Source organism: Chiroxiphia lanceolata, chromosome 1 (genome assembly GCF_009829145.1).
Source record: "Chiroxiphia lanceolata isolate bChiLan1 chromosome 1, bChiLan1.pri, whole genome shotgun sequence".
Lineage (NCBI taxonomy): Eukaryota > Metazoa > Chordata > Aves > Passeriformes > Pipridae > Chiroxiphia > Chiroxiphia lanceolata.
In genome coordinates, this window is record NC_045637.1 from 125,408,291 (window position 1) to 125,421,256 (window position 12,966).

Below are 12,966 nucleotides of genomic sequence, written 5' to 3' on the forward strand. Positions count from 1 at the left end.
AAGGCATTTGTTCTGATACTTCTGGTGCTTTTGTGAAGAGGGAAAGGTCTGTTTTGAAAGTTGCAATGTGTCCACAGACCCTACTGAAGTTCTCTGATCCCAAAGACCTGACGATCCTTTTGTCAGAGAAGACTTTTCTGAAGTTACCAGGACTGAGGATGTACAAGGAGGTTGTCCTGGATTTAGCATTTAAATCTAGCATGTCGTCTACTTAACATTATCCTACCAGAAGGTTGGTTTAGAGTTAGGGACCTCCTTGACATCTGAATCACAGCAAGAGAGATGACTGGTGTGTTTGCAGGTCCAATTGCTGAAAATCTGCTGTAGTTTCCCTGCTAGGAGAGAGGCTGAGGGTAGGAGCAGGTTGTGTGGAGTCTGCACTGAGCAGAAGCTGTTAGAAACCTCTGGTGAGTCCTCCAGCTGAGAGTGGGCCAGGCTCAGTGCTGAGCCCACAGGAGCCTCCATGTTTTAACAGAAGACACTGCCCAGGCAGCGAAAGGAGAGTTTTGCATCCCAACATGTGACATGAGCAGCTATATCTCCAGGAGAGGAATGGTGCTCAGGTGTAGTGGTATTGGGATGATCTCCTATGCCCTCCCAGGTAAACCCTTTCTTTCATGGAGCCCCAAATGGAGCTAATACAAAATTACAGTTCTACTTTCAGAGGCATAGAAAGAGCATGAGGCTCTGCAGGGAACAACGTGGCTTGTTGCTTTTCACTTTTGTCCTTCCCAAGAACTTCAGGATGGTCCTCATAAGTTTCAGCTTATTCTCAGAAAAATAACTAGGAAGACAGCCTTGAATAATGCAGATAAATAACATGACTTTGCCAGCCTGGTGCTACTTTCAAGCCTATGTTTAGTGCTACTTCTTTAAAAAGTAAAATTTAATCCAGTTGTAGTCACCAAGCATATACACCTATTTTTGCCTTGGTCAATCCAACTTCACAGTAGTTGGCACTTTTACCCTCTTAGAAAAAACTTTCTGGCTACAGGTGTTTTTCTTTTCCCATAGGGGGCTTCTAGAAGGTCACAGAAGCATGAAATCTATCCTAATTCAGCTTAGCTGCTAATCACATAGAGAGAAAGGAAAGTGTGACTGAGTATTGAGTAAATGTCAGTTGGCACCTGTTTTCACAATCTCAATTTGTTTTTCTTCTCACACCATATTACACCTCTTAATTTAATTTGTGACTGGCCTTTTCTCCTCCCAGCTGTCCAGGGCTGCAGGGCACACGTTCCAGCTGGTGTTACCAGGGACTTTGCTCAGCCCAAGGACTGAGCTGAGCAAATTATCCAAGTCCCGCAGCCACCCGGGATGTGGGTGCTCTCTTACTGCCTTATCTCACTTACAGGCTGGTAACTTGATTCCCTGGACCCAAAATGGAGTATACATATTTCACATACCTTTGAAAAGTCTTTCCCATCCTAACTATGTTGTTTTGGGATTAAAATGGACTTTAGGTAACAGAGTGGCCCATTCATCAGCTTTGCAGTAATTACGGTGCTAATGTTGATTTAAGTTTGTTTTTTTGAACAAAAAGATTCCTAATGGTATTTGCAGAAGGGTAGGCTGCCTGGCAGTTGTACTGTGAGTGTGTCACATGTACGGGCTGCATTCTCCTTCCCTCCCGTGTGAAAGCACAGAAAAAGCAGCAGGGCTGGAGAAATCCAACATCCCACCCCTGTGCCCCAGAAAAGTTTAAGGCAGTCCCAAAGTGACATTCAGAGAAGTAGCAAATTTAATTTCTTTGACCTCAGGCTATGATAGCTTAATCCTTCCTCTCCAGAATAGCTATCTTCAAAAATAAGATGCATGGCTGTCTGGCAAAATTAACAGACAGACTGAAAGATGATGAATTTGTAGGATACAGAAGCCAGTGTTATGTCCAGAGCTTCTCTTTGTGGAGGATCTTGGTGCTGCAGGTCAAGAAGGAAGAAAATTGCCAGCTCTGTTCTCCTTGAGCAAATGTTTCTTGTCTTCTGTCAGCTCTGTGAATTTCTAAAAGTTGGTGTGTGCACGTCATGGTGCGTATTATTAAACAGGCTGTTAATTTGCTCTACAGAAGCTAATCTGTTCTCTGACTACCACTGAAACCTGTTAGCTCAGGATACTTCTATCCTGATAAGGTCATTGCCTTACAAAACTCATTGTCACAATTACCGTGACTGCCGTTACTAAGTTTTCCTGTTTTAATTTGGGAAAAGTCCTGTGTAGTATAAAACAGTCCTGAATAGCACTAAACATAGGGTTTTAAAGTAGCACCTGTATAGTAGTACATTCTCTATGTAAAATGATATTGCTCCTTTTTCTCCCAGAAGAGTTGTTCTGAATAGTGAATATGGTAGCAGTTGTCTTTGAATAAGTAGTTAGATTGAAAACATATTCCTGAAAATAGGTCCTAAACTGAGAAGCTGCATGAAGGTTGTTTGGTCGGTTTTGTTTGTGTTTTTGTTTGTTTTATGTTATTGTTGTTTGGTTTAGTTTGGTTAGGAGTTTTTTGTTTTGGTTTTTTTGGTTGGGTTTTTTTGGGGGGGGAGGGAGGGGGGAATATTTGTGACTTCATGGGGAAAAAAACACCAAAATTTAATTTAACAGAGTTTTGGTCAGCACAGGCTGTGGTTGCAGACGGTGGTGGCAGAGCAGGCATCAGACACATGATCTTGTAGGTGGAAAGGGCAAAGACCTGGATGGAAGTGGCTGTCAGCCCTGCCAGCTCGCAGGGTCTGTGTAAGGAAGCTCTAGAAACTCTTATTTTCCCCAAACCCAAAACAATTGAATTGTTTGTATTAATATCGTACTTAGTTTCAGCAGATCATTCTCTGTTGCCCTTCTCTATTACTTTCTTGCCTCTGTGCATTTGTAAAAGCTCCTGGTGGGCAAAGGATCTGACATCTATTGAAATGTTACCCCCGTTCTGCATGTATTTCATGGATATGGGATGGATATTTGAGAAGAAACAATCTTTCAGTCTTCAGGTTTTGATTTTTAGTAAATCTCTGCTCGCACATGATGACTAAAGAGGAATTTTTAAAAAAGTCACTCTTGTCACAGCCGGTGACTGCTTGAAGCTTGAAACTTAACACATGTCAAGGCTATCATCATATAGGTTATTGCAGCTTGCTTTTTCCCTCAGCCTTGGCAAGTGCAATCTTACTTCTCCAGAGCACTGTCACAAAGCACATTTAACTTGGGCTATTATAATTTTCTGCTTTTCCTGCTGTAGTTTTTTTCAGAGTACATGGCCTTTTTAGTCCCCCAGAACCTGTAGAAGCAGTAGCAGGAAAAATTAAGCTGCAGAGAGATCCCATACAAAAGTCAGAAAAAAGTACTTTTTGGCAGTTCTGGCAAATGGTATTTAAAAAAACCCTCCACATGCTCATTTTGATTTGCAATAGACTTCGCCCCCCACCCCTCCAAGAAACTGTCCCAGCTCTACTACTTTATAGTTCTCTTAGACCTATTTTCTGTGTATGGCAAATGCACCTCAAGCAAATGTGGAGCAGAGATTCTGGTTTCCTGGTGCAGTCAGGTGGCTGCTGCAGCAGCTGGTAGGAGACCTGGGTCTGCTCTTGGAATTGCCTTCCTAATCACTCTGGTGTGATGCATGAGATAGATACATCAATTGAGCGATAAAGGTTAATTTTTCTTCATTTTTCTGATGTTTGCTCTCCATATAGTGCCTGATATTTGGCAAAGTTATGCCAGAAACATTGGAAGGTTCTCTGTGTTTTGAATTTCCATGTGTTTTTTTCATCTCTTCCAGTCTTGCAAGTTTGTCATAATAGAATTATTATGTTGACTATTGTTTTGTTTATTTGCCTATATTTACTTATGTTTTGTGCTGATTGCCACTACTTTGAGTCAAAAATGTGCAGATAGTAGCACCTAATTTTCACAAATTTCTAGCTAAACTCAGAAAGTAGAAGGTTTGTATAAAATGTTGGCAGAGATTTATGGCAGGCTGGCAGTCTTCCTTCTCTCTTGCCTCACTTTTCCTTGTTTACTTTAACCCTTACATTAAACTCTGCCCTTTCAAAAAGGTATCGTAAGGCTGATATGGCAAATAATGTTACTTGCGTGCCTATTGCTGATTACAGAAATGTCAGATAAAACTTCAGCATGTACAGGTTAATCTGTAGAAGCTGCTGAATTTCTCTTCCGCTCTTTCTAATGAAGGGTGATGCTGCCTAAGATTGTCACACTGAGACAGAGAAAATAAAAGTGAAGCTTGGAAGAGAAGTAAACACTGGGAAAATATATTTGATTCATTAGCCCTTGTGGGAGCAGACTGGATTGAACTTCCTAAGATCATTCTATATCCTGGTGAACTTTTATTTTTCTAAGTACAGAGAAATTCCCTAACCAAAAACAAAGGTACTTGGCTCTAAAGTAGGACCACTTAAAAAGAAGTTTTCTCCTTTTCCTGCACTAAAAGTTGCTATTCAGAGTATTTCAGCTCCAGCACATCTTGAAAAGTCATGAGGAGTAACGTCCAAACAAAGTCTGTAAGAAGTGGTGCATCCTTTTTCTGCAAGGGATGGGGAGGAAGAGACTTCTTTTGAGAGGAGCCATATGTTCAGTCAAGAGAAACAAGAAAGTTTCCCAGTTGAAAGATTCTGTACAGAAGAAAATAGAGGTTTATTTTATCAGCTCTGCATAGTTGACTCAGATCTATAAAATGAGACTTCTAGAATAATTACCTTTCTGTTTTAGCAGGTCCCTACTGCATGGGTACTGTAGTGTCTATATGACTTTTTCTCTCAGACCAGAACTCTTGCCCTGTATCTCTTAAATTGTTCATGCACAGCTCCACTGCCCACCCCAGACTGGTGGGGGAAGAAGGCAGTAGGCCTTTTACCATGCAGCAAAAGAAGAGCAATGAAGCTGATGAAGGATCTGCAGCACAAATCCTATGAGGAGTGGCTGAGGGAGCTGGAGTTGTTTAGCCTGGAGAAGAGGAGGCTCGGGGGAGACCTTATTGGTCTCTACAACTAACCAAAAGGAGGTTGTAGCGAGGTGAGGGTCAATCTCTTCTCCCATGTAACAAGCGACAGGACAAGAGGAAATGGCTTCAAGTTGTGCCAAGGGAGGTTAGGTTGGATATTAGGAGAAGTTTATTGTCTGAAAATGTTGGCAAGTGTTGGAACAGGCTGCCCAGTAGAGCTGCTGTTCCTGGAGGTATTTACAAGATGCGTAGATGTGGCGCTTAGGGACATTGATTTAGTGATGGACTTGGTTAGTGACTGGACTTGATTATCTTAAAAATCTCTTCAACCTAAATGATTCTGTGCTTCTCTGAAAATTATCTGAAGCCTCTGCTGCTGGAAGGAGATGACGTGGGCTCTCCCTGGTTATTCTTGTCCTGTTCTCTGCCTGAAGGGCAATATGGAGGACTCCAGTCATGTAGCCCCTGCGCTATTTCACTGTGTCAACCATCTGTGTTCACTTGGATCTTTTTGCTTGGCTGAGAACTAAAATTGGTGTCTGAGGTCTTTTGATGGCATCTCTTAATAACTGATAGGTGCTGTTTGTTCAAGCTACCTTTATAGCCTGCCTCTTACTGTTCAGGTTTTGTAAAAATGCAATTTTAGGTTAGACATGCTTCATTACCAAATCTACTCATTAAAAGAAACTTTGCTTCCTCAGGTTTTTATGGCTGACTACCTTAACTTAAACACAGGTGCAGGTTTCCCTGAAAGAACATCTTTTCCAAAGGAATTGTGGCTTTGCTTTTGGCTCCTGACTCCTGTAACAGTATCATGGTGTATAACTAAGGTAGGAAATACATGCCTAGAGTTGTTGCCTGTCTTATACTTCCACTTGTTACTGGCAAGCTCTCAGACAAATGAAATGTTTAGAGAAGAACATTTGGCAATGTTCATTGCCACATCACAGTTCAAGAAACTGGTAATATTTGTGTGCCTTCAAACAGGAACCTGTTCTCTCCCTATTTAGCTAAAAGTCCAATTAACAACTGTAACTGCACTTATTTTAAAAATTAATATTTTAGATAAAGAACTTCTGAAGTAATAGTTAAACTAATGGATATCTAGCATTTACTGAAAGGTGACCAAGGCTTTGCATATGCAACTCTACCTAATCTAAGGCACTGAAATATAACAATACTACTTTTCACGTTTGAAATGTGCAGATATTGTATGTATCTCATACTGCAAGCTAGTAATTGCCTTAGAAATCATACCTACCTCATTTTATAGATGAAATGCTTGATCTTACAAAGATTTGCCTGGCTGTCTAACTTGATGCTTTCAGTCTCTTTTATGATGTAACATCACCTTTCCTTTTGTGCAACCCCGAACTCCACAAGTTAAGGGAAATGAGAAGAAAGTGACGGTTATACAAAATTTTGCAAGAAATGTACACTGTCACCATATATTCTAGATCGTGCCTTTTCTCTTCCTTCTCACTGTTTTTTCTAAGGCTCTGCTGGGCTTTGGTTGCATTGCCACCAGTGTCCCAGCCTGTGCTGTACCTTCTGTGCCCTGGCAGTTCTCCTGTTTCACATGTACCACAGTCCCAGGGTGAGACAGAACTGCCAGGGGTGACCTGGGCTCTGGGGTGTCCCTTTGACCCCCATGCATGGACTGACGGGCAGCACAGCTCTGCATAGGGAGCACTTTGAAATGAGAGTGGGGCAACAGTTCTCTCAGCAAAAGTTAGTGAGGGGAAAACTGTTCTCAGGGCCAGAGATGTTTTTGTGATCCGTTTCCAACTCCTCTGTAAATGTGAATTGTGCTGTGTTCACTTCTGAGGACTCATGGAAAATGGTCAGAAATTTTTCTCCATCCTCTCCCTGCAGCCTGTGATGCTCTTCTATTAGCAAGACAAGGAACAGCTTCTGTCACGCTATTTTATTTAAGTGTCTATGTGACATAATCTAAGTTCAAGGGGAGAAATTTTATTTCTGTTTTACAAGGCTTAGCGCAATGGTGGTGCCCCCCAACAATTTCCCTCACAGAGGGGTGGCTGAAGGGCTTTCTGGCTGTGCAGAAAGAAGTATGCTGCTGCTTTTTTCTTTTCTTATATTTACCAAGAAGGAGGGGTGCTAGCAGCAACCGTAACAAACTTGAGCAGAGGGCAATTCCCAATGAGCTGATGACTGACTGATTTTAATGACCCTCAGCTTTTCTCTGGGTCATTAACTCTCCTAGGTAGTTATTAATCCCCAGGAAACATCCTGGGTCTCAATGTTCAGTGCTTAAAGACAAGACAGTCTTGCAGATATTTTTCCTACAAAGCATCCAAAACACACATTCAACTAAATCTTTTTTTTTTTTTTTTGCTTTCCAGATGTTCCAGTACTTTTTCATCCTTCTGGAGGAATCTTCTCTTATCTTAGTGATTTATTTTAGTCTTATGTTGAGTTGGCATGCAGTTAGTGTAAGCCTCCAGATTGAAGACTTCCACACTCTTTGGTCTTGGGGCCTTCACTCTCACTTCATTAAGTGAACTGCAAATATCTGTGCACAGCATAATGTTTGTTGTGCTTTGGAATATGTAATTTACTGGCCTAATTCTTGCTTTCTGTCCTTTACAGTCACCATGCTGTACTGATGCCCAGAACAACAGCCACTTGCAGAGGATGTTGCTCTTACAGGCACAAAGCCGTTCTCTGAAAGTAACTATTAATCAAGTACTTTCAGAGCCAGAGGATGAGGGACTCTGTGCTTCAGCAGCCACAGCACGGCTCAAACGGATGGTGACTCAAAGAACCAGAAATACTTTCATTTTACTCTTCTGTGCTCGTATTTCTTTTAAAATAGTACTGCCTAAAGTATTAGGAAAGTTCTTTGATAAAATTTACATGATTAAAAAAGCATCTGCTGCAAGGCACAGCTGAGCCTCAGAGAAAATAGCCCATTTCAGCTGCTGTCGTGGTAGGTGCAGCCATGCATTGATGCACCAAAAGCCTGACTTAACATGTGTCTAAAGTACAGTGGCAGGAAATCCTGACACTGAGCACATTTCTGGACTCTGCTGAGAAGCCTGGTTTCCGTGTGCTGTTTATGGATGAGCTCTTCTTTAGCATGAAATGTTTTGAAATCTATAACGTCTGAAATGAAATAGTTTGTTGCTACCTGATTAGACCTCTGCAGAGACTGATCTCTGGGTTTTACACACAGCTTGCAAGAGGGAGTTCTTTTCTCCAAACCGAGGACTTCTTGGCATGTTTCTGGGGTGCAAAATACCAAAGTATGTCAAGTATTGCTTGTGTTACAGTAATCCCTTCGGAGAGCAAAAGTACAGCTGCCATGCCTGTAGAAGTTCTGAGTAGAAGTGTTCTCTGTGATACACTTCTTTCTCTTGGCTTGTCTCTGTCTACATGCAGCACCTTGGAAAGGCAGAATGGCCAAACTTTCCCAAAATGCACAGAAACATTGTGGGAGAAGAGTAGAGCTGGGGAGTGAAAAATCATCACAGACTTGTGTTTCCTCCAGTTCAGTAGTGATCACGGACTTTGCCGTGGTAAATCTCCCATTTCTTTCACTGAGTAAGGTGTGGCAGGTGGGAGTAGGCTCTGTGTAAGAAGTAACTCCTTCCCCTTTATTTGTGGGAAATTATTTTAATTTTCTCTGCAAACCAGGACTGAATTGCTTTGTAGTGTATGCATTTTTTTTTCTGAATACCTATTCAAATAACCTTTTTGTGTGTACAGACACCTATTAATTTTTTATTATTCCAGGTTCTTCCAGGAAGCAAAGTTTACATCTTTCCTGTACAGAGCTCCTCTGTGTTCATTTTGTGAGGAAGGCAAATCATACCTCCAGTAAAGAAAGAAAAGCTTTCCATTGCACCTACTTCCACTTTAAAAGTTCTGCCTATAAAATAGACCCATGATCAGTGTCTCAGCCCTAAATGTAATTATAAATAAAAGACCAGATGCAAAATAATTCTACCTACCAAGAGCAACTTTAAAAAATTATATTATTTTCAGTTGAAAGGCTCAGTGTGAGAATATCTTTATCTCTAGATATGAGGGGCTTTTTTTCCTTTTCTTTTGATGTTGTGCCTATAAGAAGACTATAGCTGCCAGTTTAAAATTGAGTTGGTTTTCACCATTTATTCTGCAGGCACGCAGGTCACAGTCCTGCCACTGGAGTCTGGCTGGAAACAGCAAAATATGAAGCAAGATTGCCACCTCCTGGTTGGAAACTGAGCTAAATTGGATGCATTGCAATAAGGGATATTTTTGTTAAACAGATTTTAGATGACAATATTAATGCCTGCTTTTCTGACTCTGCCAGCTGACTGCATGGCCAGTCAAAGACTGAGTTCCCACATCGTGATGAGTCTATGATACCAGAGGAGAGGAGTATCAGGGAAGCCACTACCATCACTATGAGGATGTTTATCACTTTTAGTCATCTCTGTGGCCCCTTTCAAGCCCTAGAATCCAAGGGGGCATACATAATAAAAAAAATAAAGTTATTAAATAATTATAGCTGTGGGAAATGCAACTAGTTAGAGCTATCTTTGCCACCTTAAAAGTAGAAAACCAATTGTAGTACCTGCTTGTTCCTGTGGGGATAAGAAAGGGGAAATATTTCATATTTTATCTCTTTAAACTATCTCTTGGAAAAACTTGGATGTTTACCAGTAACACTTTTTTTTCAGAATTTCTTGTAATTCTTCATCTTAAGCAATGAAGCTAGCAAATGTTGTTTTAAGCACTGTGATAATATCTCTATTCAATGTATGACTGTATGGGTAAACACTTAGAGTCTTATTCAGCTCCAAACAGAGGGTGACTTCCTTGAAAAGTAGGAACAGCAGTATCAGAACTGAACCACTTTGCCAGTGAAGCAAACAATGTTATATTTACCTTCTACTGCAGATACTGGTTTAAAAGACATATATTTAACAGTTGGCATAAGTCAGCCTGAAGAAAGAGGTGCTACAGACCTTATGACACAGTATTTAATAAACAAATTACATCCCTAACGATTTTAAAGGAAGTATTTTTCAAAACTGCCTGGCTGGGACCACTGTGGGTGGAGAGCCCTGCTGCGGATCCCCTGTCTTGGCAGGTGCCTTTGCCTTGGCCATGTGCATGGGTGACAGTGGCCAGTCCTCTTTCCAGCTGCCAAATTATGCTTGTGCTGTTTTTTGGCTACTGGTTCTTTCTGACTGATCTGTCCCTCAGGGCACTAATAACAGAGAAAAGCAACATGTTTGTCTCTTTGCACAGTTTGCATTAATTTATAATTTGCATTAATTTATTTGCATAATTTATTCCTCCTGCCCTGCTGTGTTGAAGGGCCACACTCACTGTCAGCTCTTTCTGCCATCCAAGTGCCACCTGAAGTGGCACTTTTGCTATACCATGATAATTAAAAATTATTTATGAAATTGCTTTCCTGACCTTTTTTCGGCTGTAAGGGAAGAGCAGACAGACTGTATGGAAGTTGTATAGACATACATCCAAACTAAGGATAAACCCAATTATCCAAAATGTATGAGAAGTGTGTAAATGCTCTCTCATCCAAAGAAAACTAGGTAAACTCCTTTTACTAACCTCTGAATATGTTACTACATTGTATTTAATTTTTATGTCATGCATTTAGTGCACAAGTATAAATAATTATATATGGCTGTAGGTTACAATACCTCTTCTCAGGCGAATAGAACTCACATCTACTACATACAGCCTACTGAAATTCTCTTACGTTGTTATAAGGAAATAAGGAAAAGCCACAGAAGGAAACCTACTCACGAAAGAAATTTTTTCAGTGTGTATTTTGTTAATGGAGTCCAGAAAACCAAGGTAGAAATAGTACTGAGGGTGCTAATTACTTATTATTACTACTTATTATTGCCTATTGATGAAACAGAAAAAAAGAAAATTCCTAGGCTTTTAAAAACTGGACCCTTCCAGTGCTCAAAGATGACTCTGGTTTTATCCAGCATTGTTTCTGAAAACTGAAATAGTCTCCTGCAGTGCACATAATGTGGAAGATCCCAGGTAACATGCTTTAAAGTACCCTTGGTGTTGAGGAGTTGGGCATAATACCCTAAAATATGTTTAAACTGATGCATGTTGGACACTGTTAATGCTCTTGGGTGATTTGTATGACAGGGACATCCAGTCACACTGTGGCTGCAAGGTCTCAGTTGCGGGTTAACCTCACACTTATTGCAGTACAGAGTCCTGGTGGTTGTGTGCAGCTACAGCAGGACAAGGCTCACAGCCATTATTTCCTTCCCCAAGCTGGGTAAATAGCTGAAGGGTAGATGTGTCTGCTATTATTTATCTGCTGGGAGTTGGACTGAACCAACTAACTCACTTAGTGGAGGTCATTACTAGCACTTTGCAGCTGTCTCAGTCACATTGCTGAAAGGAAGACTTTAGACTCTCAGCCATGAAGCACTTACAAAGTAATGCATTAACTCCTATTAAATTCAGTGTTTGTTCTTCTTTTTTCAGGATTTGCTTGATGAAATAGCAAAATGAAAGTGTATGCCTGGAAACAGACCTATAGCACTAAGCATTGCTGCTGAAAATTTGAGGAGAGCTGCCAACTAATTAACACATTCAAGCAGCTTAACTTTCCTGCTGAGTTACAGCTGCCAAGGGACTATTGAAGGAGTTAGTTGTGAGCACAGTAGTGCTCTGTGCCTTTTTCTGAACTTCTGATATGTGAGCAAGTGACAAACTGAAAGAAGAAAAACATTCAAATAAATACTTTTAAAGGACCTCAGGAATTACTCAGAAGCACACATTCCTGTGAACAGTAACATACGATTTAAAAAAAATGCCCTGCACTAGAAATAGGCTTGATGCAGAAGGGTTGTTTTAGCAGGGATTTTCATCCCTCATATTTATGATTCTGACAGCTTCTAAGAGTCAGATTATCCCATCTCCTATTTCATCACCTGAGATCCAGATTTTCAGAAGCAGTCAAACTGGTAAGTGCATTTGAAAACATAATTCTAAAGGGCTCTTGGTCATTTGGAAACCTGCTACATGATTTATTCTCTGAGTGAGGCTGGAGTTTGTCCTGTGGGAAGTCTGGAACTTTCACATGTGAATGGTTCTCTCTCTTATGTGATGCACCAATTAGATATGAATTGCGGCCTTCATAAGCCCTTGCAAGAGCTCGTATACCTCTCCCCTGGGTACCTGTCAGACCTACCCTGGCATCCTGGTTTCTCCTTTCCAGGTCTCACCTACAGCAGCGTCTGCCATTAGCTCTATTTCATAGCTAGACCACAGATCACTTAAAAACTGTTGTTCATATATGTAGACCCTTTCTCCTCTGGAATTGGAAAGGAACTTTATAGCAGAACCTGTCCATGACCTTTACAGCAAGGAAAAGACTCCCAAAGGGAGCAGGCGCTGTCCTTTCATGGGCAACCACTGGGTCTTCATTTGACAGAGCAGTGTCACAGCTATTTCTTATTTTGGCTTTACTTTGCTTTTCCTCTCCATGGACTGGCACTGGACAGAGACCATGGTGGCTCCCAGCTGAACTCACCATGTCCACAGCCTGTGGAGAGACAAGCTGCAGGGGTCTCCAGGAAAAGTAATCCACCAAGAGTGCTGGAGAAACAGCACAGGCATGCAGCAGGGACTGCTGCTTTCCTTTGCTATCACAGCAAAATCAGCTTTTGCTTTCCACCTTTCTCTTTGTAATCAGTCTTGTGAATGGTTGACTTACTGACCAAAACATTGTTAGAAATCAGCCCAGGTTTTGGGGGATTTAACTACTTCTTCAGTCTCTACATGGTTTTGTAAGAAACCCTTGGGTTTCTTCCATCCTTGATATTGTACAGTCCTCAGCAGGGCATTGTGTCTCATGTTATTAGCATTTCAGTTTAAGAAAAGTCAGATTCTAACTTCAATTCCCCTCATTTTCACATTGTTTTCTCAATAAAGATCAGTGAACCTACTACATGGGCTATTAGTTTAAGTTTTAGGAATCAATAACTAAATGGAGACAA

General features: G+C 41.0%; 1 long non-coding RNA gene across 1 annotated transcript; it reads left to right on the top strand.

Moving 5' to 3' along the window:
• Positions 1–5,715: 5,715 nt before the first annotated feature.
• Positions 5,716–7,751, top strand: LOC116798769. The gene is made up of 3 exons (XR_004360942.1): positions 5,716–5,778; positions 7,315–7,404; positions 7,562–7,751. It is a non-coding gene; the product is annotated as an uncharacterized LOC116798769 (long non-coding RNA).
• The last annotated feature ends 5,215 nt before the right edge of the window (positions 7,752–12,966 follow it).